At 56.1% G+C, this 21670-nt stretch overlaps 17 non-coding genes and 8 pseudogenes across 17 annotated transcripts; all 25 read left to right on the top strand.

The window, feature by feature from the left end:
* Positions 1-983: 983 nt before the first annotated feature.
* Positions 984-1138, top strand: LOC136940005 (U2 spliceosomal RNA; annotated as a pseudogene).
* A 474-nt stretch (positions 1139-1612) lies between these two features.
* Positions 1613-1811, top strand: LOC136939983 (U2 spliceosomal RNA). Its single transcript, XR_010876172.1, has one exon. It is a non-coding gene; the product is annotated as a U2 spliceosomal RNA (small nuclear RNA).
* A 765-nt stretch (positions 1812-2576) lies between these two features.
* Positions 2577-2694, top strand: LOC136940025 (U5 spliceosomal RNA). Its single transcript, XR_010876195.1, has one exon. It is a non-coding gene; the product is annotated as a U5 spliceosomal RNA (small nuclear RNA).
* A 632-nt stretch (positions 2695-3326) lies between these two features.
* LOC136940004 (U2 spliceosomal RNA) lies at positions 3327-3481 on the top strand (annotated as a pseudogene).
* Positions 3482-3955: 474 nt separating this feature from the next.
* On the top strand, positions 3956-4154 carry LOC136939982 (U2 spliceosomal RNA). Its single transcript, XR_010876171.1, has one exon. It is a non-coding gene; the product is annotated as a U2 spliceosomal RNA (small nuclear RNA).
* Positions 4155-4951: 797 nt separating this feature from the next.
* LOC136940024 (U5 spliceosomal RNA) lies at positions 4952-5069 on the top strand. The gene has a single exon (XR_010876194.1). It is a non-coding gene; the product is annotated as a U5 spliceosomal RNA (small nuclear RNA).
* A 632-nt stretch (positions 5070-5701) lies between these two features.
* On the top strand, positions 5702-5856 carry LOC136940003 (U2 spliceosomal RNA; annotated as a pseudogene).
* A 474-nt stretch (positions 5857-6330) lies between these two features.
* On the top strand, positions 6331-6529 carry LOC136939981 (U2 spliceosomal RNA). The gene has a single exon (XR_010876170.1). It is a non-coding gene; the product is annotated as a U2 spliceosomal RNA (small nuclear RNA).
* An 804-nt stretch (positions 6530-7333) lies between these two features.
* On the top strand, positions 7334-7451 carry LOC136940022 (U5 spliceosomal RNA). The gene has a single exon (XR_010876192.1). It is a non-coding gene; the product is annotated as a U5 spliceosomal RNA (small nuclear RNA).
* A 368-nt stretch (positions 7452-7819) lies between these two features.
* Positions 7820-7974, top strand: LOC136940002 (U2 spliceosomal RNA; annotated as a pseudogene).
* A 474-nt stretch (positions 7975-8448) lies between these two features.
* On the top strand, positions 8449-8647 carry LOC136939979 (U2 spliceosomal RNA). Its single transcript, XR_010876169.1, has one exon. It is a non-coding gene; the product is annotated as a U2 spliceosomal RNA (small nuclear RNA).
* A 766-nt stretch (positions 8648-9413) lies between these two features.
* Positions 9414-9531, top strand: LOC136940021 (U5 spliceosomal RNA). Its single transcript, XR_010876191.1, has one exon. It is a non-coding gene; the product is annotated as a U5 spliceosomal RNA (small nuclear RNA).
* Positions 9532-10163: 632 nt separating this feature from the next.
* On the top strand, positions 10164-10318 carry LOC136940000 (U2 spliceosomal RNA; annotated as a pseudogene).
* Positions 10319-10792: 474 nt separating this feature from the next.
* LOC136939974 (U2 spliceosomal RNA) lies at positions 10793-10991 on the top strand. Its single transcript, XR_010876164.1, has one exon. It is a non-coding gene; the product is annotated as a U2 spliceosomal RNA (small nuclear RNA).
* A 796-nt stretch (positions 10992-11787) lies between these two features.
* Positions 11788-11905, top strand: LOC136940020 (U5 spliceosomal RNA). The gene has a single exon (XR_010876190.1). It is a non-coding gene; the product is annotated as a U5 spliceosomal RNA (small nuclear RNA).
* A 544-nt stretch (positions 11906-12449) lies between these two features.
* On the top strand, positions 12450-12640 carry LOC136939968 (U2 spliceosomal RNA). Its single transcript, XR_010876158.1, has one exon. It is a non-coding gene; the product is annotated as a U2 spliceosomal RNA (small nuclear RNA).
* An 812-nt stretch (positions 12641-13452) lies between these two features.
* Positions 13453-13570, top strand: LOC136940019 (U5 spliceosomal RNA). Its single transcript, XR_010876189.1, has one exon. It is a non-coding gene; the product is annotated as a U5 spliceosomal RNA (small nuclear RNA).
* Positions 13571-14686: 1116 nt separating this feature from the next.
* LOC136939999 (U2 spliceosomal RNA) lies at positions 14687-14841 on the top strand (annotated as a pseudogene).
* A 474-nt stretch (positions 14842-15315) lies between these two features.
* LOC136940023 (U2 spliceosomal RNA) lies at positions 15316-15514 on the top strand. The gene has a single exon (XR_010876193.1). It is a non-coding gene; the product is annotated as a U2 spliceosomal RNA (small nuclear RNA).
* Positions 15515-16308: 794 nt separating this feature from the next.
* LOC136940018 (U5 spliceosomal RNA) lies at positions 16309-16426 on the top strand. The gene has a single exon (XR_010876188.1). It is a non-coding gene; the product is annotated as a U5 spliceosomal RNA (small nuclear RNA).
* Positions 16427-16794: 368 nt separating this feature from the next.
* Positions 16795-16949, top strand: LOC136939998 (U2 spliceosomal RNA; annotated as a pseudogene).
* Positions 16950-17423: 474 nt separating this feature from the next.
* On the top strand, positions 17424-17622 carry LOC136940012 (U2 spliceosomal RNA). Its single transcript, XR_010876186.1, has one exon. It is a non-coding gene; the product is annotated as a U2 spliceosomal RNA (small nuclear RNA).
* Positions 17623-18380: 758 nt separating this feature from the next.
* LOC136940017 (U5 spliceosomal RNA) lies at positions 18381-18498 on the top strand. Its single transcript, XR_010876187.1, has one exon. It is a non-coding gene; the product is annotated as a U5 spliceosomal RNA (small nuclear RNA).
* A 632-nt stretch (positions 18499-19130) lies between these two features.
* On the top strand, positions 19131-19285 carry LOC136939997 (U2 spliceosomal RNA; annotated as a pseudogene).
* Positions 19286-19759: 474 nt separating this feature from the next.
* On the top strand, positions 19760-19958 carry LOC136940001 (U2 spliceosomal RNA). Its single transcript, XR_010876185.1, has one exon. It is a non-coding gene; the product is annotated as a U2 spliceosomal RNA (small nuclear RNA).
* The last annotated feature ends 1712 nt before the right edge of the window (positions 19959-21670 follow it).

The raw sequence follows: 21670 nt of genomic DNA, 5'->3' as shown, positions 1-21670 counted from the left end.
GAGCCTGATGGACGTGTGACAAAAGCAGGGTGAGGTTGGCTTTGGGGTTAGGTGCGTGCCTGCGGGTAAGGCAGGTTTTGTCTTTGCTTCTTCTGTAGCTGTTTCAATTCTGTTGCCTTTTGGCCTGGGCTTTCCGCTTCCGTCCCTGCTTGTCCTGCGGCTTTTGGCCTGGGCTTTCCGCTTCCGTCCCTGCTTGTCCTGCGGCTTTTGGCCTGGGCTTTCCGCTTCCGTCCCTGCTTGTCCTGCGGCTTTTGGCCTGGGCTTTCCGCTTCCGTCCCTGCTTGTCCTGCGGCTTTTGGCCTGGGCTTTCCGCTTCCGTCCCTGCTTGTCCTGCGGCTTTTGGCCTGGGCTTTCCGCTTCCGTCCCTGCTTGTCCTGCGGCTTTTGGCCTGGGCTTTCCGCTTCCGTCCCTGCTTGTCCTGCGGCTTTTGGCCTGGGCTTTCCGCTTCCGTCCCTGCTTGTCCTGCGGCTTTTGGCCTGGGCTTTCCGCTTCCGTCCCTGCTTGTCCTGCGGCTTTTGGCCTGGGCTTTCCGCTTCCGTCCCTGCTTGTCCTGCGGCTTTTGGCCTGGGCTTTCCGCTTCCGTCCCTGCTTGTCCTGCGGCTTTTGGCCTGGGCTTTCCGCTTCCGTCCCTGCTTGTCCTGCGGCTTTTGGCCTGGGCTTTCCGCTTCCGTCCCTGCTTGTCCTGCGGCTTTTGGCCTGGGCTTTCCGCTTCCGTCCCTGCTTGTCCTGCGGCTTTTGGCCTGGGCTTTCCGCTTCCGTCCCTGCTTGTCCTGCGGCTTTTGGCCTGGGCTTTCCGCTTCCGTCCCTGCTTGTCCTGCGGCTTTTGGCCTGGGCTTTCCGCTTCCGTCCCTGCTTGTCCTGCGGCTTTTGGCCTCGGCTTTGGTTTTGGCTTTTGGTGGTTTCGGCCGTTCTCGGTGTGGTGACCGAGCGGCCCAGGTGGTGCACGGAGGGTCCGCGCGCCGGGGGCGTCCGATAATGCGGTCATCGCTTCTCGGCCTTTTGGCTAAGATCAAGTGAGTATCTGTTCACATCAAGCAGATATTGACCCGCCCCCGTCGATACCGGATCGCCTGATAGGGATCCGGTGACGGGGGTGGGTCGGAGCGGTCGTCTGCCTGGGGGTTTCGGCCCCGACGCCAGACGGGGACTTGTCCCCTTTTCAGAGCGTTGGGTGCTTCGGCTCCCAACGTTGCTGGTAACCCAGAGGCGGGCCAGGCCGCCGGAGGGAACCAACGGTTGGACGGACGGAGGGCCGGACTACCAGGATTTGGAATCCTCGCAAGAGGATAGGAAAATCCTCGCCGAAGGGCAGCCTGGGAGAAGTGGCGAAGGGATGGTGCCTTCCCAGGGGCCGTCGCGATAGAGGGCAGAGGGCCAGTCGCTCGACTCCACTGGCGAGGACGACTGGGAGGAGAGCGCGACGGGGACTTTGGGGCGAAAGCCTCAACCCCCGCCAAACTTGGACTCCCGCTTGTAAACCCCCTAGGGGGTAATTGAAATGTGCGCCCCCTTGTGGGGCTTTTGTCCTGTACCCCCTTGTGGGGATCCTGTATGTTTTGACTGTCTTTGTTGATTGTCTTTTATTCTGAAATGGTTTTAAGAGTTGATAAATACTTCTTTTTCTTTTTTTTTAGAAGAAAAAAAAAAAAAAAAAAAAATCTGTTCTTATCAGTTTAATATCTGATATGTCCTCCATGCGAGGACAACATATTAAACGGATTTTTGCAACAGGGAGTCGGAACAGGGGCTCGCTCCGTCCGCTCCGCGCATCGCCCCGGTATTGCAGCGTCTCCGGGAAGGGTGCAATCTTTCTAAGCGTGTCAAAGAGAAAAGCTAGTGAGGGAGGGAGGGAGGGAGGGAGGGAGGGAGGGAGGGAAGGAAGGAAGGAAGGAGGGAGGGAAGGAGGGAATGTCTGAATGAGTGAGGTTTGGGGGAGAGGGGTTTAGGTTAGGGCTAGGGTTTTTGGGGTGAGGGTCAAAAAACCCTCAAAAGGGGGGGGCCCCCCAACAAAGCGGAACAAGCGATCCCTACCAAAAAAACGGGGTGAAAAGGGGGTGTGGGCGGAGCCCTGTCGGCCGGTGGCGTTTTCCCGCCCTTTTAGATATAAAAAAAAAAAAAAAAAAAAAAAAAAAAAGTGAGTGACTGAGTGAGTGAGTGAGTGAGTGAGTGACTGAGTGACTGAGTGACAGAGAGAGAGAGAGAGAGAGAGAGAGAGAGAGAGAGAGCTGGCTGACATTCAGCGGGGCCGAGGTGAAAAACTGGAAGGCAATCGGAATGAGTTTTTTATCGCCGTGTCAGTCGACACCAACACGGAGTGGACTGGCTGGAAGGCGCATACGATAAACACGTACGGATCTTAATGGAGAAAAAGCCATCAATGAAATGGAGAAAGTGCGGTAAGGAAAGAAAAGCCAAGCGGGCGGGCCGAGCCCCTCTGCGGCCCGTGGCGTTTCCGCGCCTTTTTTTTCCCGAGAAGGATGCGGTTCGCCCCGGTTCTCCCCGGTTCGCCCCCGCGGACGGGTGAGTCAGGGCCAACGGAGGGGTTGGGGGTAGGCCGTTTGGGTCGTTTCAAATCGACGCTCTGGTTCCCCTTCAGCACGCACAAGCCTTTCGCCTTTTACTAAAGACTTCCGTGGAGGGGAGCGCCGACGAGTGGAACGTGGTATTTTTGGGAGGCTTTGCCCGAGGGAGGGCAGAGCCTGATGGACGTGTGACAAAAGCAGGGTGAGGTTGGCTTTGGGGTTAGGTGCGTGCCTGCGGGTAAGGCAGGTTTTGTCTTTGCTTCTTCTGTAGCTGTTTCAATTCTGTTGCCTTTTGGCCTGGGCTTTCCGCTTCCGTCCCTGCTTGTCCTGCGGCTTTTGGCCTGGGCTTTCCGCTTCCGTCCCTGCTTGTCCTGCGGCTTTTGGCCTGGGCTTTCCGCTTCCGTCCCTGCTTGTCCTGCGGCTTTTGGCCTGGGCTTTCCGCTTCCGTCCCTGCTTGTCCTGCGGCTTTTGGCCTGGGCTTTCCGCTTCCGTCCCTGCTTGTCCTGCGGCTTTTGGCCTGGGCTTTCCGCTTCCGTCCCTGCTTGTCCTGCGGCTTTTGGCCTGGGCTTTCCGCTTCCGTCCCTGCTTGTCCTGCGGCTTTTGGCCTGGGCTTTCCGCTTCCGTCCCTGCTTGTCCTGCGGCTTTTGGCCTGGGCTTTCCGCTTCCGTCCCTGCTTGTCCTGCGGCTTTTGGCCTCGGCTTTGGTTTTGGCTTTTGGTGGTTTCGGCCGTTCTCGGTGTGGTGACCGAGCGGCCCAGGTGGTGCACGGAGGGTCCGCGCGCCGGGGGCGTCCGATAATGCGGTCATCGCTTCTCGGCCTTTTGGCTAAGATCAAGTGAGTATCTGTTCACATCAAGCAGATATTGACCCGCCCCCGTCGATACCGGATCGCCTGATAGGGATCCGGTGACGGGGGTGGGTCGGAGCGGTCGTCTGCCTGGGGGTTTCGGCCCCGACGCCAGACGGGGACTTGTCCCCTTTTCAGAGCGTTGGGTGCTTCGGCTCCCAACGTTGCTGGTAACCCAGAGGCGGGCCAGGCCGCCGGAGGGAACCAACGGTTGGACGGACGGAGGGCCGGACTACCAGGATTTGGAATCCTCGCAAGAGGATAGGAAAATCCTCGCCGAAGGGCAGCCTGGGAGAAGTGGCGAAGGGATGGTGCCTTCCCAGGGGCCGTCGCGATAGAGGGCAGAGGGCCAGTCGCTCGACTCCACTGGCGAGGACGACTGGGAGGAGAGCGCGACGGGGACTTTGGGGCGAAAGCCTCAACCCCCGCCAAACTTGGACTCCCGCTTGTAAACCCCCTAGGGGGTAATTGAAATGTGCGCCCCCTTGTGGGGCTTTTGTCCTGTACCCCCTTGTGGGGATCCTGTATGTTTTGACTGTCTTTGTTGATTGTCTTTTATTCTGAAATGGTTTTAAGAGTTGATAAATACTTCTTTTTCTTTTTTTTTAGAAGAAAAAAAAAAAAAAAAAAAAATCTGTTCTTATCAGTTTAATATCTGATATGTCCTCCATGCGAGGACAACATATTAAACGGATTTTTGCAACAGGGAGTCGGAACAGGGGCTCGCTCCGTCCGCTCCGCGCATCGCCCCGGTATTGCAGCGTCTCCGGGAAGGGTGCAATCTTTCTAAGCGTGTCAAAGAGAAAAGCTAGTGAGGGAGGGAGGGAGGGAGGGAGGGAGGGAGGGAGGGAGGGAGGGAGGGAAGGAAGGAAGGAAGGAGGGAGGGAAGGAGGGAATGTCTGAATGAGTGAGGTTTGGGGGAGAGGGGTTTAGGTTAGGGCTAGGGTTTTTGGGGTGAGGGTCAAAAAACCCTCAAAAGGGGGGGGCCCCCCAACAAAGCGGAACAAGCGATCCCTACCAAAAAAACGGGGTGAAAAGGGGGTGTGGGCGGAGCCCTGTCGGCCGGTGGCGTTTTCCCGCCCTTTTAGATATAAAAAAAAAAAAAAAAAAAAAAAAAAAAAAGTGAGTGACTGAGTGAGTGAGTGAGTGACTGAGTGAGTGACTGAGTGAGTGAGTGACAGAGAGAGAGAGAGAGAGAGAGAGAGAGAGAGAGAGAGAGAGAGAGAGAGAAGCTGGCTGACATTCAGCGGGGCCGAGGTGAAAAACTGGAAGGCAATCGGAATGAGTTTTTTATCGCCGTGTCAGTCGACACCAACACGGAGTGGACTGGCTGGAAGGCGCATACGATAAACACGTACGGATCTTAATGGAGAAAAAGCCATCAATGAAATGGAGAAAGTGCGGTAAGGAAAGAAAAGCCAAGCGGGCGGGCCGAGCCCCTCTGCGGCCCGTGGCGTTTCCGCGCCTTTTTTTTCCCGAGAAGGATGCGGTTCGCCCCGGTTCTCCCCGGTTCGCCCCCGCGGACGGGTGAGTCAGGGCCAACGGAGGGGTTGGGGGTAGGCCGTTTGGGTCGTTTCAAATCGACGCTCTGGTTCCCCTTCAGCACGCACAAGCCTTTCGCCTTTTACTAAAGACTTCCGTGGAGGGGAGCGCCGACGAGTGGAACGTGGTATTTTTGGGAGGCTTTGCCCGAGGGAGGGCAGAGCCTGATGGACGTGTGACAAAAGCAGGGTGAGGTTGGCTTTGGGGTTAGGTGCGTGCCTGCGGGTAAGGCAGGTTTTGTCTTTGCTTCTTCTGTAGCTGTTTCAATTCTGTTGCCTTTTGGCCTGGGCTTTCCGCTTCCGTCCCTGCTTGTCCTGCGGCTTTTGGCCTGGGCTTTCCGCTTCCGTCCCTGCTTGTCCTGCGGCTTTTGGCCTGGGCTTTCCGCTTCCGTCCCTGCTTGTCCTGCGGCTTTTGGCCTGGGCTTTCCGCTTCCGTCCCTGCTTGTCCTGCGGCTTTTGGCCTGGGCTTTCCGCTTCCGTCCCTGCTTGTCCTGCGGCTTTTGGCCTGGGCTTTCCGCTTCCGTCCCTGCTTGTCCTGCGGCTTTTGGCCTGGGCTTTCCGCTTCCGTCCCTGCTTGTCCTGCGGCTTTTGGCCTGGGCTTTCCGCTTCCGTCCCTGCTTGTCCTGCGGCTTTTGGCCTGGGCTTTCCGCTTCCGTCCCTGCTTGTCCTGCGGCTTTTGGCCTCGGCTTTGGTTTTGGCTTTTGGTGGTTTCGGCCGTTCTCGGTGTGGTGACCGAGCGGCCCAGGTGGTGCACGGAGGGTCCGCGCGCCGGGGGCGTCCGATAATGCGGTCATCGCTTCTCGGCCTTTTGGCTAAGATCAAGTGAGTATCTGTTCACATCAAGCAGATATTGACCCGCCCCCGTCGATACCGGATCGCCTGATAGGGATCCGGTGACGGGGGTGGGTCGGAGCGGTCGTCTGCCTGGGGGTTTCGGCCCCGACGCCAGACGGGGACTTGTCCCCTTTTCAGAGCGTTGGGTGCTTCGGCTCCCAACGTTGCTGGTAACCCAGAGGCGGGCCAGGCCGCCGGAGGGAACCAACGGTTGGACGGACGGAGGGCCGGACTACCAGGATTTGGAATCCTCGCAAGAGGATAGGAAAATCCTCGCCGAAGGGCAGCCTGGGAGAAGTGGCGAAGGGATGGTGCCTTCCCAGGGGCCGTCGCGATAGAGGGCAGAGGGCCAGTCGCTCGACTCCACTGGCGAGGACGACTGGGAGGAGAGCGCGACGGGGACTTTGGGGCGAAAGCCTCAACCCCCGCCAAACTTGGACTCCCGCTTGTAAACCCCCTAGGGGGTAATTGAAATGTGCGCCCCCTTGTGGGGCTTTTGTCCTGTACCCCCTTGTGGGGATCCTGTATGTTTTGACTGTCTTTGTTGATTGTCTTTTATTCTGAAATGGTTTTAAGAGTTGATAAATACTTCTTTTTCTTTTTTTTTAGAAGAAAAAAAAAAAAAAAAAAAAATCTGTTCTTATCAGTTTAATATCTGATATGTCCTCCATGCGAGGACAACATATTAAACGGATTTTTGCAACAGGGAGTCGGAACAGGGGCTCGCTCCGTCCGCTCCGCGCATCGCCCCGGTATTGCAGCGTCTCCGGGAAGGGTGCAATCTTTCTAAGCGTGTCAAAGAGAAAAGCTAGTGAGGGAGGGAGGGAGGGAGGGAGGGAGGGAGGGAGGGAGGGAGGGAGGGAGGGAGGGAAGGAAGGAAGGAAGGAGGGAGGGAAGGAGGGAATGTCTGAATGAGTGAGGTTTGGGGGAGAGGGGTTTAGGTTAGGGCTAGGGTTTTTGGGGTGAGGGTCAAAAAACCCTCAAAAGGGGGGGGCCCCCCAACAAAGCGGAACAAGCGATCCCTACCAAAAAAACGGGGTGAAAAGGGGGTGTGGGCGGAGCCCTGTCGGCCGGTGGCGTTTTCCCGCCCTTTTAGATATAAAAAAAAAAAAAAAAAAAAAAAAAAAAAAGTGAGTGACTGAGTGAGTGAGTGAGTGACTGAGTGAGTGACTGAGTGAGTGAGTGACAGAGAGAGAGAGAGAGAGAGAGAGAGAGAGAGAGAGAGAGAGAGAGAGAGAGCTGGCTGACATTCAGCGGGGCCGAGGTGAAAAACTGGAAGGCAATCGGAATGAGTTTTTTATCGCCGTGTCAGTCGACACCAACACGGAGTGGACTGGCTGGAAGGCGCATACGATAAACACGTACGGATCTTAATGGAGAAAAAGCCATCAATGAAATGGAGAAAGTGCGGTAAGGAAAGAAAAGCCAAGCGGGCGGGCCGAGCCCCTCTGCGGCCCGTGGCGTTTCCGTGCCTTTTTTTTCCCGAGAAGGATGCGGTTCGCCCCGGTTCTCCCCGGTTCGCCCCCGCGGACGGGTGAGTCAGGGCCAACGGAGGGGTTGGGGGTAGGCCGTTTGGGTCGTTTCAAATCGACGCTCTGGTTCCCCTTCAGCACGCACAAGCCTTTCGCCTTTTACTAAAGACTTCCGTGGAGGGGAGCGCCGACGAGTGGAACGTGGTATTTTTGGGAGGCTTTGCCCGAGGGAGGGCAGAGCCTGATGGACGTGTGACAAAAGCAGGGTGAGGTTGGCTTTGGGGTTAGGTGCGTGCCTGCGGGTAAGGCAGGTTTTGTCTTTGCTTCTTCTGTAGCTGTTTCAATTCTGTTGCCTTTTGGCCTGGGCTTTCCGCTTCCGTCCCTGCTTGTCCTGCGGCTTTTGGCCTGGGCTTTCCGCTTCCGTCCCTGCTTGTCCTGCGGCTTTTGGCCTGGGCTTTCCGCTTCCGTCCCTGCTTGTCCTGCGGCTTTTGGCCTCGGCTTTGGTTTTGGCTTTTGGTGGTTTCGGCCGTTCTCGGTGTGGTGACCGAGCGGCCCAGGTGGTGCACGGAGGGTCCGCGCGCCGGGGGCGTCCGATAATGCGGTCATCGCTTCTCGGCCTTTTGGCTAAGATCAAGTGAGTATCTGTTCACATCAAGCAGATATTGACCCGCCCCCGTCGATACCGGATCGCCTGATAGGGATCCGGTGACGGGGGTGGGTCGGAGCGGTCGTCTGCCTGGGGGTTTCGGCCCCGACGCCAGACGGGGACTTGTCCCCTTTTCAGAGCGTTGGGTGCTTCGGCTCCCAACGTTGCTGGTAACCCAGAGGCGGGCCAGGCCGCCGGAGGGAACCAACGGTTGGACGGACGGAGGGCCGGACTACCAGGATTTGGAATCCTCGCAAGAGGATAGGAAAATCCTCGCCGAAGGGCAGCCTGGGAGAAGTGGCGAAGGGATGGTGCCTTCCCAGGGGCCGTCGCGATAGAGGGCAGAGGGCCAGTCGCTCGACTCCACTGGCGAGGACGACTGGGAGGAGAGCGCGACGGGGACTTTGGGGCGAAAGCCTCAACCCCCGCCAAACTTGGACTCCCGCTTGTAAACCCCCTAGGGGGTAATTGAAATGTGCGCCCCCTTGTGGGGCTTTTGTCCTGTACCCCCTTGTGGGGATCCTGTATGTTTTGACTGTCTTTGTTGATTGTCTTTTATTCTGAAATGGTTTTAAGAGTTGATAAATACTTCTTTTTCTTTTTTTTTAGAAGAAAAAAAAAAAAAAAAAAAAATCTGTTCTTATCAGTTTAATATCTGATATGTCCTCCATGCGAGGACAACATATTAAACGGATTTTTGCAACAGGGAGTCGGAACAGGGGCTCGCTCCGTCCGCTCCGCGCATCGCCCCGGTATTGCAGCGTCTCCGGGAAGGGTGCAATCTTTCTAAGCGTGTCAAAGAGAAAAGCTAGTGAGGGAGGGAGGGAGGGAGGGAGGGAGGGAGGGAGGGAAGGAAGGAAGGAAGGAGGGAGGGAAGGAGGGAATGTCTGAATGAGTGAGGTTTGGGGGAGAGGGGTTTAGGTTAGGGCTAGGGTTTTTGGGGTGAGGGTCAAAAAACCCTCAAAAGGGGGGGGCCCCCCAACAAAGCGGAACAAGCGATCCCTACCAAAAAAACGGGGTGAAAAGGGGGTGTGGGCGGAGCCCTGTCGGCCGGTGGCGTTTTCCCGCCCTTTTAGATATAAAAAAAAAAAAAAAAAAAAAAAAAAAAAAGTGAGTGACTGAGTGAGTGAGTGAGTGAGTGAGTGACTGAGTGACTGAGTGACAGAGAGAGAGAGAGAGAGAGAGAGAGAGAGAGAGAGAGCTGGCTGACATTCAGCGGGGCCGAGGTGAAAAACTGGAAGGCAATCGGAATGAGTTTTTTATCGCCGTGTCAGTCGACACCAACACGGAGTGGACTGGCTGGAAGGCGCATACGATAAACACGTACGGATCTTAATGGAGAAAAAGCCATCAATGAAATGGAGAAAGTGCGGTAAGGAAAGAAAAGCCAAGCGGGCGGGCCGAGCCCCTCTGCGGCCCGTGGCGTTTCCGCGCCTTTTTTTTCCCGAGAAGGATGCGGTTCGCCCCGGTTCTCCCCGGTTCGCCCCCGCGGACGGGTGAGTCAGGGCCAACGGAGGGGTTGGGGGTAGGCCGTTTGGGTCGTTTCAAATCGACGCTCTGGTTCCCCTTCAGCACGCACAAGCCTTTCGCCTTTTACTAAAGACTTCCGTGGAGGGGAGCGCCGACGAGTGGAACGTGGTATTTTTGGGAGGCTTTGCCCGAGGGAGGGCAGAGCCTGATGGACGTGTGACAAAAGCAGGGTGAGGTTGGCTTTGGGGTTAGGTGCGTGCCTGCGGGTAAGGCAGGTTTTGTCTTTGCTTCTTCTGTAGCTGTTTCAATTCTGTTGCCTTTTGGCCTGGGCTTTCCGCTTCCGTCCCTGCTTGTCCTGCGGCTTTTGGCCTGGGCTTTCCGCTTCCGTCCCTGCTTGTCCTGCGGCTTTTGGCCTGGGCTTTCCGCTTCCGTCCCTGCTTGTCCTGCGGCTTTTGGCCTGGGCTTTCCGCTTCCGTCCCTGCTTGTCCTGCGGCTTTTGGCCTGGGCTTTCCGCTTCCGTCCCTGCTTGTCCTGCGGCTTTTGGCCTGGGCTTTCCGCTTCCGTCCCTGCTTGTCCTGCGGCTTTTGGCCTGGGCTTTCCGCTTCCGTCCCTGCTTGTCCTGCGGCTTTTGGCCTGGGCTTTCCGCTTCCGTCCCTGCTTGTCCTGCGGCTTTTGGCCTGGGCTTTCCGCTTCCGTCCCTGCTTGTCCTGCGGCTTTTGGCCTCGGCTTTGGTTTTGGCTTTTGGTGGTTTCGGCCGTTCTCGGTGTGGTGACCGAGCGGCCCAGGTGGTGCACGGAGGGTCCGCGCGCCGGGGGCGTCCGATAATGCGGTCATCGCTTCTCGGCCTTTTGGCTAAGATCAAGTGAGTATCTGTTCACATCAAGCAGATATTGACCCGCCCCCGTCGATACCGGATCGCCTGATAGGGATCCGGTGACGGGGGTGGGTCGGAGCGGTCGTCTGCCTGGGGGTTTCGGCCCCGACGCCAGACGGGGACTTGTCCCCTTTTCAGAGCGTTGGGTGCTTCGGCTCCCAACGTTGCTGGTAACCCAGAGGCGGGCCAGGCCGCCGGAGGGAACCAACGGTTGGACGGACGGAGGGCCGGACTACCAGGATTTGGAATCCTCGCAAGAGGATAGGAAAATCCTCGCCGAAGGGCAGCCTGGGAGAAGTGGCGAAGGGATGGTGCCTTCCCAGGGGCCGTCGCGATAGAGGGCAGAGGGCCAGTCGCTCGACTCCACTGGCGAGGACGACTGGGAGGAGAGCGCGACGGGGACTTTGGGGCGAAAGCCTCAACCCCCGCCAAACTTGGACTCCCGCTTGTAAACCCCCTAGGGGGTAATTGAAATGTGCGCCCCCTTGTGGGGCTTTTGTCCTGTACCCCCTTGTGGGGATCCTGTATGTTTTGACTGTCTTTGTTGATTGTCTTTTATTCTGAAATGGTTTTAAGAGTTGATAAATACTTCTTTTTCTTTTTTTTTAGAAGAAAAAAAAAAAAAAAAAAAAATCTGTTCTTATCAGTTTAATATCTGATATGTCCTCCATGCGAGGACAACATATTAAACGGATTTTTGCAACAGGGAGTCGGAACAGGGGCTCGCTCCGTCCGCTCCGCGCATCGCCCCGGTATTGCAGCGTCTCCGGGAAGGGTGCAATCTTTCTAAGCGTGTCAAAGAGAAAAGCTAGTGAGGGAGGGAGGGAGGGAGGGAGGGAGGGAGGGAGGGAGGGAGGGAGGGAAGGAAGGAAGGAAGGAGGGAGGGAAGGAGGGAATGTCTGAATGAGTGAGGTTTGGGGGAGAGGGGTTTAGGTTAGGGCTAGGGTTTTTGGGGTGAGGGTCAAAAAACCCTCAAAAGGGGGGGGCCCCCCAACAAAGCGGAACAAGCGATCCCTACCAAAAAAACGGGGTGAAAAGGGGGTGTGGGCGGAGCCCTGTCGGCCGGTGGCGTTTTCCCGCCCTTTTAGATATAAAAAAAAAAAAAAAAAAAAAAAAAAAAAAGTGAGTGACTGAGTGAGTGAGTGAGTGACTGAGTGAGTGACTGAGTGAGTGAGTGACAGAGAGAGAGAGAGAGAGAGAGAGAGAGAGAGAGAGAGAGAGAGAGAGAGAGCTGGCTGACATTCAGCGGGGCCGAGGTGAAAAACTGGAAGGCAATCGGAATGAGTTTTTTATCGCCGTGTCAGTCGACACCAACACGGAGTGGACTGGCTGGAAGGCGCATACGATAAACACGTACGGATCTTAATGGAGAAAAAGCCATCAATGAAATGGAGAAAGTGCGGTAAGGAAAGAAAAGCCAAGCGGGCGGGCCGAGCCCCTCTGCGGCCCGTGGCGTTTCCGTGCCTTTTTTTTCCCGAGAAGGATGCGGTTCGCCCCGGTTCTCCCCGGTTCGCCCCCGCGGACGGGTGAGTCAGGGCCAACGGAGGGGTTGGGGGTAGGCCGTTTGGGTCGTTTCAAATCGACGCTCTGGTTCCCCTTCAGCACGCACAAGCCTTTCGCCTTTTACTAAAGACTTCCGTGGAGGGGAGCGCCGACGAGTGGAACGTGGTATTTTTGGGAGGCTTTGCCCGAGGGAGGGCAGAGCCTGATGGACGTGTGACAAAAGCAGGGTGAGGTTGGCTTTGGGGTTAGGTGCGTGCCTGCGGGTAAGGCAGGTTTTGTCTTTGCTTCTTCTGTAGCTGTTTCAATTCTGTTGCCTTTTGGCCTGGGCTTTCCGCTTCCGTCCCTGCTTGTCCTGCGGCTTTTGGCCTGGGCTTTCCGCTTCCGTCCCTGCTTGTCCTGCGGCTTTTGGCCTGGGCTTTCCGCTTCCGTCCCTGCTTGTCCTGCGGCTTTTGGCCTGGGCTTTCCGCTTCCGTCCCTGCTTGTCCTGCGGCTTTTGGCCTGGGCTTTCCGCTTCCGTCCCTGCTTGTCCTGCGGCTTTTGGCCTGGGCTTTCCGCTTCCGTCCCTGCTTGTCCTGCGGCTTTTGGCCTGGGCTTTCCGCTTCCGTCCCTGCTTGTCCTGCGGCTTTTGGCCTCGGCTTTGGTTTTGGCTTTTGGTGGTTTCGGCCGTTCTCGGTGTGGTGACCGAGCGGCCCAGGTGGTGCACGGAGGGTCCGCGCGCCGGGGGCGTCCGATAATGCGGTCATCGCTTCTCGGCCTTTTGGCTAAGATCAAGTGTAGTATCTGTTCTTATCAGTTTAATATCTGATATGTCCTCCATGCGAGGACAACATATTAAACGGATTTTTGCAACAGGGAGTCGGAACAGGGGCTCGCTCCGTCCGCTCCGCGCATCGCCCCGGTATTGCAGCGTCTCCGGGAAGGGTGCAATCTTTCTAAGCGTGTCAAAGAGAAAAGCTAGTGAGGGAGGGAGGGAGGGAGGGAGGGAGGGAGGGAGGGAGGGAGGGAGGGAGGGAAGGAAGGAAGGAAGGAAGGAGGGAGGGAAGGAGGGAATGTCTGAATGAGTGAGGTTTGGGGGAGAGGGGTTTAGGTTAGGGCTAGGGTTTTTGGGGTGAGGGTCAAAAAACCCTCAAAAGGGGGGGGCCCCCCAACAAAGCGGAACAAGCGATCCCTACCAAAAAAACGGGGTGAAAAGGGGGTGTGGGCGGAGCCCTGTCGGCCGGTGGCGTTTTCCCGCCCTTTTAGATATAAAAAAAAAAAAAAAAAAAAAAAAAAAAAAGTGAGTGACTGAGTGAGTGAGTGACTGAGTGAGTGACTGAGTGAGTGACAGAGAGAGAGAGAGAGAGAGAGAGAGAGAGAGAGAGAGAGAGAGAGAGAGAGAGAGAGAGAGAGAGAGCTGGCTGACATTCAGCGGGGCCGAGGTGAAAAACTGGAAGGCAATCGGAATGAGTTTTTTATCGCCGTGTCAGTCGACACCAACACGGAGTGGACTGGCTGGAAGGCGCATACGATAAACACGTACGGATCTTAATGGAGAAAAAGCCATCAATGAAATGGAGAAAGTGCGGTAAGGAAAGAAAAGCCAAGCGGGCGGGCCGAGCCCCTCTGCGGCCCGTGGCGTTTCCGCGCCTTTTTTTTCCCGAGAAGGATGCGGTTCGCCCCGGTTCTCCCCGGTTCGCCCCCGCGGACGGGTGAGTCAGGGCCAACGGAGGGGTTGGGGGTAGGCCGTTTGGGTCGTTTCAAATCGACGCTCTGGTTCCCCTTCAGCACGCACAAGCCTTTCGCCTTTTACTAAAGACTTCCGTGGAGGGGAGCGCCGACGAGTGGAACGTGGTATTTTTGGGAGGCTTTGCCCGAGGGAGGGCAGAGCCTGATGGACGTGTGACAAAAGCAGGGTGAGGTTGGCTTTGGGGTTAGGTGCGTGCCTGCGGGTAAGGCAGGTTTTGTCTTTGCTTCTTCTGTAGCTGTTTCAATTCTGTTGCCTTTTGGCCTGGGCTTTCCGCTTCCGTCCCTGCTTGTCCTGCGGCTTTTGGCCTGGGCTTTCCGCTTCCGTCCCTGCTTGTCCTGCGGCTTTTGGCCTGGGCTTTCCGCTTCCGTCCCTGCTTGTCCTGCGGCTTTTGGCCTGGGCTTTCCGCTTCCGTCCCTGCTTGTCCTGCGGCTTTTGGCCTGGGCTTTCCGCTTCCGTCCCTGCTTGTCCTGCGGCTTTTGGCCTGGGCTTTCCGCTTCCGTCCCTGCTTGTCCTGCGGCTTTTGGCCTGGGCTTTCCGCTTCCGTCCCTGCTTGTCCTGCGGCTTTTGGCCTGGGCTTTCCGCTTCCGTCCCTGCTTGTCCTGCGGCTTTTGGCCTGGGCTTTCCGCTTCCGTCCCTGCTTGTCCTGCGGCTTTTGGCCTGGGCTTTCCGCTTCCGTCCCTGCTTGTCCTGCGGCTTTTGGCCTGGGCTTTCCGCTTCCGTCCCTGCTTGTCCTGCGGCTTTTGGCCTGGGCTTTCCGCTTCCGTCCCTGCTTGTCCTGCGGCTTTTGGCCTGGGCTTTCCGCTTCCGTCCCTGCTTGTCCTGCGGCTTTTGGCCTGGGCTTTCCGCTTCCGTCCCTGCTTGTCCTGCGGCTTTTGGCCTGGGCTTTCCGCTTCCGTCCCTGCTTGTCCTGCGGCTTTTGGCCTGGGCTTTCCGCTTCCGTCCCTGCTTGTCCTGCGGCTTTTGGCCTGGGCTTTCCGCTTCCGTCCCTGCTTGTCCTGCGGCTTTTGGCCTGGGCTTTCCGCTTCCGTCCCTGCTTGTCCTGCGGCTTTTGGCCTGGGCTTTCCGCTTCCGTCCCTGCTTGTCCTGCGGCTTTTGGCCTGGGCTTTCCGCTTCCGTCCCTGCTTGTCCTGCGGCTTTTGGCCTCGGCTTTGGTTTTGGCTTTTGGTGGTTTCGGCCGTTCTCGGTGTGGTGACCGAGCGGCCCAGGTGGTGCACGGAGGGTCCGCGCGCCGGGGGCGTCCGATAATGCGGTCATCGCTTCTCGGCCTTTTGGCTAAGATCAAGTGAGTATCTGTTCACATCAAGCAGATATTGACCCGCCCCCGTCGATACCGGATCGCCTGATAGGGATCCGGTGACGGGGGTGGGTCGGAGCGGTCGTCTGCCTGGGGGTTTCGGCCCCGACGCCAGACGGGGACTTGTCCCCTTTTCAGAGCGTTGGGTGCTTCGGCTCCCAACGTTGCTGGTAACCCAGAGGCGGGCCAGGCCGCCGGAGGGAACCAACGGTTGGACGGACGGAGGGCCGGACTACCAGGATTTGGAATCCTCGCAAGAGGATAGGAAAATCCTCGCCGAAGGGCAGCCTGGGAGAAGTGGCGAAGGGATGGTGCCTTCCCAGGGGCCGTCGCGATAGAGGGCAGAGGGCCAGTCGCTCGACTCCACTGGCGAGGACGACTGGGAGGAGAGCGCGACGGGGACTTTGGGGCGAAAGCCTCAACCCCCGCCAAACTTGGACTCCCGCTTGTAAACCCCCTAGGGGGTAATTGAAATGTGCGCCCCCTTGTGGGGCTTTTGTCCTGTACCCCCTTGTGGGGATCCTGTATGTTTTGACTGTCTTTGTTGATTGTCTTTTATTCTGAAATGGTTTTAAGAGTTGATAAATACTTCTTTTTCTTTTTTTTTAGAAGAAAAAAAAAAAAAAAAAAAAATCTGTTCTTATCAGTTTAATATCTGATATGTCCTCCATGCGAGGACAACATATTAAACGGATTTTTGCAACAGGGAGTCGGAACAGGGGCTCGCTCCGTCCGCTCCGCGCATCGCCCCGGTATTGCAGCGTCTCCGGGAAGGGTGCAATCTTTCTAAGCGTGTCAAAGAGAAAAGCTAGTGAGGGAGGGAGGGAGGGAGGGAGGGAGGGAGGGAGGGAGGGAGGGAGGGAAGGAAGGAAGGAAGGAGGGAGGGAAGGAGGGAATGTCTGAATGAGTGAGGTTTGGGGGAGAGGGGTTTAGGTTAGGGCTAGGGTTTTTGGGGTGAGGGTCAAAAAACCCTCAAAAGGGGGGGGCCCCCCAACAAAGCGGAACAAGCGATCCCTACCAAAAAAACGGGGTGAAAAGGGGGTGTGGGCGGAGCCCTGTCGGCCGGTGGCGTTTTCCCGCCCTTTTAGATATAAAAAAAAAAAAAAAAAAAAAAAAAAAAAAGTGAGTGACTGAGTGAGTGAGTGAGTGACTGAGTGAGTGACTGAGTGAGTGAGTGACAGAGAGAGAGAGAGAGAGAGAGAGAGAGAGAGAGAGAGAGAGAGAGAGAGCTGGCTGACATTCAGCGGGGCCGAGGTGAAAAACTGGAAGGCAATCGGAATGAGTTTTTTATCGCCGTGTCAGTCGACACCAACACGGAGTGGACTGGCTGGAAGGCGCATACGATAAACACGTACGGATCTTAATGGAGAAAAAGCCATCAATGAAATGGAGAAAGTGCGGTAAGGAAAGAAAAGCCAAGCGGGCGGGCCGAGCCCCTCTGCGGCCCGTGGCGTTTCCGTGCCTTTTTTTTCCCGAGAAGGATGCGGTTCGCCCCGGTTCTCCCCGGTTCGCCCCCGCGGACGGGTGAGTCAGGGCCAACGGAGGGGTTGGGGGTAGGCCGTTTGGGTCGTTTCAAATCGACGCTCTGGTTCCCCTTCAGCACGCACAAGCCTTTCGCCTTTTACTAAAGACTTCCGTGGAGGGGAGCGCCGACGAGTGGAACGTGGTATTTTTGGGAGGCTTTGCCCGAGGGAGGGCAGAGCCTGATGGACGTGTGACAAAAGCAGGGTGAGGTTGGCTTTGGGGTTAGGTGCGTGCCTGCGGGTAAGGCAGGTTTTGTCTTTGCTTCTTCTGTAGCTGTTTCAATTCTGTTGCCTTTTGGCCTGGGCTTTCCGCTTCCGTCCCTGCTTGTCCTGCGGCTTTTGGCCTGGGCTTTCCGCTTCCGTCCCTGCTTGTCCTGCGGCTTTTGGCCTGGGCTTTCCGCTTCCGTCCCTGCTTGTCCTGCGGCTTTTGGCCTCGGCTTTGGTTTTGGCTTTTGGTGGTTTCGGCCGTTCTCGGTGTGGTGACCGAGCGGCCCAGGTGGTGCACGGAGGGTCCGCGCGCCGGGGGCGTCCGATAATGCGGTCATCGCTTCTCGGCCTTTTGGCTAAGATCAAGTGAGTATCTGTTCACATCAAGCAGATATTGACCCGCCCCCGTCGATACCGGATCGCCTGATAGGGATCCGGTGACGGGGGTGGGTCGGAGCGGTCGTCTGCCTGGGGGTTTCGGCCCCGACGCCAGACGGGGACTTGTCCCCTTTTCAGAGCGTTGGGTGCTTCGGCTCCCAACGTTGCTGGTAACCCAGAGGCGGGCCAGGCCGCCGGAGGGAACCAACGGTTGGACGGACGGAGGGCCGGACTACCAGGATTTGGAATCCTCGCAAGAGGATAGGAAAATCCTCGCCGAAGGGCAGCCTGGGAGAAGTGGCGAAGGGATGGTGCCTTCCCAGGGGCCGTCGCGATAGAGGGCAGAGGGCCAGTCGCTCGACTCCACTGGCGAGGACGACTGGGAGGAGAGCGCGACGGGGACTTTGGGGCGAAAGCCTCAACCCCCGCCAAACTTGGACTCCCGCTTGTAAACCCCCTAGGGGGTAATTGAAATGTGCGCCCCCTTGTGGGGCTTTTGTCCTGTACCCCCTTGTGGGGATCCTGTATGTTTTGACTGTCTTTGTTGATTGTCTTTTATTCTGAAATGGTTTTAAGAGTTGATAAATACTTCTTTTTCTTTTTTTTTAGAAGAAAAAAAAAAAAAAAAAAAAATCTGTTCTTATCAGTTTAATATCTGATATGTCCTCCATGCGAGGACAACATATTAAACGGATTTTTGCAACAGGGAGTCGGAACAGGGGCTCGCTCCGTCCGCTCCGCGCATCGCCCCGGTATTGCAGCGTCTCCGGGAAGGGTGCAATCTTTCTAAGCGTGTCAAAGAGAAAAGCTAGTGAGGGAGGGAGGGAGGGAGGGAGGGAGGGAGGGAAGGAAGGAAGGAAGGAGGGAGGGAAGGAGGGAATGTCTGAATGAGTGAGGTTTGGGGGAGAGGGGTTTAGGTTAGGGCTAGGGTTTTTGGGGTGAGGGTCAAAAAACCCTCAAAAGGGGGGGGCCCCCCAACAAAGCGGAACAAGCGATCCCTACCAAAAAAACGGGGTGAAAAGGGGGTGTGGGCGGAGCCCTGTCGGCCGGTGGCGTTTTCCCGCCCTTTTAGATATAAAAAAAAAAAAAAAAAAAAAAAAAAAAAAGTGAGTGACTGAGTGAGTGAGTGAGTGAGTGAGTGACTGAGTGACTGAGTGACAGAGAGAGAGAGAGAGAGAGAGAGAGAGAGAGAGCTGGCTGACATTCAGCGGGGCCGAGGTGAAAAACTGGAAGGCAATCGGAATGAGTTTTTTATCGCCGTGTCAGTCGACACCAACACGGAGTGGACTGGCTGGAAGGCGCATACGATAAACACGTACGGATCTTAATGGAGAAAAAGCCATCAATGAAATGGAGAAAGTGCGGTAAGGAAAGAAAAGCCAAGCGGGCGGGCCGAGCCCCTCTGCGGCCCGTGGCGTTTCCGCGCCTTTTTTTTCCCGAGAAGGATGCGGTTCGCCCCGGTTCTCCCCGGTTCGCCCCCGCGGACGGGTGAGTCAGGGCCAACGGAGGGGTTGGGGGTAGGCCGTTTGGGTCGTTTCAAATCGACGCTCTGGTTCCCCTTCAGCACGCACAAGCCTTTCGCCTTTTACTAAAGACTTCCGTGGAGGGGAGCGCCGACGAGTGGAACGTGGTATTTTTGGGAGGCTTTGCCCGAGGGAGGGCAGAGCCTGATGGACGTGTGACAAAAGCAGGGTGAGGTTGGCTTTGGGGTTAGGTGCGTGCCTGCGGGTAAGGCAGGTTTTGTCTTTGCTTCTTCTGTAGCTGTTTCAATTCTGTTGCCTTTTGGCCTGGGCTTTCCGCTTCCGTCCCTGCTTGTCCTGCGGCTTTTGGCCTGGGCTTTCCGCTTCCGTCCCTGCTTGTCCTGCGGCTTTTGGCCTGGGCTTTCCGCTTCCGTCCCTGCTTGTCCTGCGGCTTTTGGCCTGGGCTTTCCGCTTCCGTCCCTGCTTGTCCTGCGGCTTTTGGCCTGGGCTTTCCGCTTCCGTCCCTGCTTGTCCTGCGGCTTTTGGCCTGGGCTTTCCGCTTCCGTCCCTGCTTGTCCTGCGGCTTTTGGCCTGGGCTTTCCGCTTCCGTCCCTGCTTGTCCTGCGGCTTTTGGCCTGGGCTTTCCGCTTCCGTCCCTGCTTGTCCTGCGGCTTTTGGCCTGGGCTTTCCGCTTCCGTCCCTGCTTGTCCTGCGGCTTTTGGCCTCGGCTTTGGTTTTGGCTTTTGGTGGTTTCGGCCGTTCTCGGTGTGGTGACCGAGCGGCCCAGGTGGTGCACGGAGGGTCCGCGCGCCGGGGGCGTCCGATAATGCGGTCATCGCTTCTCGGCCTTTTGGCTAAGATCAAGTGAGTATCTGTTCACATCAAGCAGATATTGACCCGCCCCCGTCGATACCGGATCGCCTGATAGGGATCCGGTGACGGGGGTGGGTCGGAGCGGTCGTCTGCCTGGGGGTTTCGGCCCCGACGCCAGACGGGGACTTGTCCCCTTTTCAGAGCGTTGGGTGCTTCGGCTCCCAACGTTGCTGGTAACCCAGAGGCGGGCCAGGCCGCCGGAGGGAACCAACGGTTGGACGGACGGAGGGCCGGACTACCAGGATTTGGAATCCTCGCAAGAGGATAGGAAAATCCTCGCCGAAGGGCAGCCTGGGAGAAGTGGCGAAGGGATGGTGCCTTCCCAGGGGCCGTCGCGATAGAGGGCAGAGGGCCAGTCGCTCGACTCCACTGGCGAGGACGACTGGGAGGAGAGCGCGACGGGGACTTTGGGGCGAAAGCCTCAACCCCCGCCAAACTTGGACTCCCGCTTGTAAACCCCCTAGGGGGTAATTGAAATGTGCGCCCCCTTGTGGGGCTTTTGTCCTGTACCCCCTTGTGGGGATCCTGTATGTTTTGACTGTCTTTGTTGATTGTCTTTTATTCTGAAATGGTTTTAAGAGTTGATAAATACTTCTTTTTCTTTTTTTTTAGAAGAAAAAAAAAAAAAAAAAAAAATCTGTTCTTATCAGTTTAATATCTGATATGTCCTCCATGCGAGGACAACATATTAAACGGATTTTTGCAACAGGGAGTCGGAACAGGGGCTCGCTCCGTCCGCTCCGCGCATCGCCCCGGTATTGCAGCGTCTCCGGGAAGGGTGCAATCTTTCTAAGCGTGTCAAAGAGAAAAGCTAGTGAGGGAGGGAGGGAGGGAGGGAGGGAGGGAAGGAAGGAAGGAAGGAGGGAGGGAAGGAGGGAATGTCTGAATGAGTGAGGTTTGGGGGAGAGGGGTTTAGGTTAGGGCTAGGGTTTTTGGGGTGAGGGTCAAAAAACCCTCAAAAGGGGGGGGCCCCCCAACAAAGCGGAACAAGCGATCCCTACCAAAAAAACGGGGTGAAAAGGGGGTGTGGGCGGAGCCCTGTCGGCGGGTTAGGGTTAGGGTTAGGGTTAGGGTTAGGGTTAGGGTTAGGGTTAGGGTTAGGGTTAGGTTTGGGTTAGGGTGGGGTTAAAAAGAAAAACTGGATGGTCTTAAAAAGCGCGGGCCTATCATTTCTGTGTTTAAAAAAATATATAACAAAGGACAGGAGGGAAAACAGAAATACAAAAAAAATTGTGTTGTGAAATAATGTGTGTGTTTTCTTTTACAGGTGCTGTGTGGTGGTGGCTGAGTGGATGGTGCTGAGGATTGGAGGACCAAGGTAGGTGTTGTTGAATTTGTTCTTTAGTGTGTAGATCTATGTGCCAGTATGTAAGTGTGTGCGTGTGTATGGATATATAGTCAGGTAAGTTATGTGTGTGTATATTACTTTAGGTCATGTATGCGTAAGAATATGTATGAGTGTGTACATGTATATGTTCCAAAGTGTTGTGCAGTAATGTGTTTGTTCTTTTACAGATGCTGTGTGACGATGGATGAGTGGATGGTGCTGATCAAGGTAAGTGTTAATTTATTTATTGAGTGAAGCAGGTCTTGTATGAGATGAAGAGTGTTATGTTTTTTCATTCAGTCCCAGGGGTGTAATTGTGTTTAACTGTGTGATCCATTTTCTTTCGGCGTGTTTCCGCTGTCCACTGGACCACCCGGACCCCGACTCCACACCAGATATGATGAGGTGAGTGACGGGGTGCTCCTGGAAGTGTGTGACGAGTGTTGTTTGTAGGTGTGCCCGTGAGATGTTGTATAGGTGTTGTTTGAGCCTAGTGTCTATTGATGAACCGGTTTCTCCTATGTAGTGTTTGTGACAGAGGGTGCAGGTGATGATGTATACTGCATTGGAGGTTTGTAAGGTGAGGTTGTCCGGGACTGGAGCTGATGTGTGACTGTGAGGGTTTGTAATGAATTTTCTGTATTTATAATGAAGTGTATGAGGTTTGGCTGCTGGAGAGGGCATGGTGCTGAATTTGGTGTGTATGAGTATGTCCTTTAAGCTTTTATTTTTCCTGTATGCTGAAATGATCTTGTAGGGTTTTAGTGCGGGGTATGTGCGTTGAGCCGTGGTGAAGTTGTGTTTGAATGCATGTTGTAGGGGTCGAGTTTTATGTGAAAAAGTGGTGACTAGGGGAATGATAATCAACGGGTCCGTGACGGTGTCTGAGGTGAACGGTGTGCCGGTGTTGGTTGTGGGTGGTGGGGACGGGGGGGTGAAAACAGAATCCTGAGTGTTGTTACAATCAGGATCGGGAAGAATGGTGGGGTTAAAGGGAGGGTCAACATTCCGTGGGGAACTAGGGAGGGTATTAAAGGTAGGGTGGGGATGGGAAGGCAGGGTGGAATTAAAGGGCGGGTTGGGAAGGGTGGTGGGATTAAAGGGTGGGTCAACACCCAGTGGGGAACTAGGAAGGGGATTAAAGGAAGGGTGGGAATGGGAAGGCAGGGTGGGG

The sequence above is a fragment of the Osmerus mordax genome, unplaced genomic scaffold, assembly GCF_038355195.1.
Source record: "Osmerus mordax isolate fOsmMor3 unplaced genomic scaffold, fOsmMor3.pri Scaffold_50, whole genome shotgun sequence".
In the NCBI taxonomy this organism is placed as follows: Eukaryota; Metazoa; Chordata; class Actinopteri; order Osmeriformes; family Osmeridae; genus Osmerus; species Osmerus mordax.
This window is presented reverse-complemented; position numbering and strand designations above follow the sequence as displayed.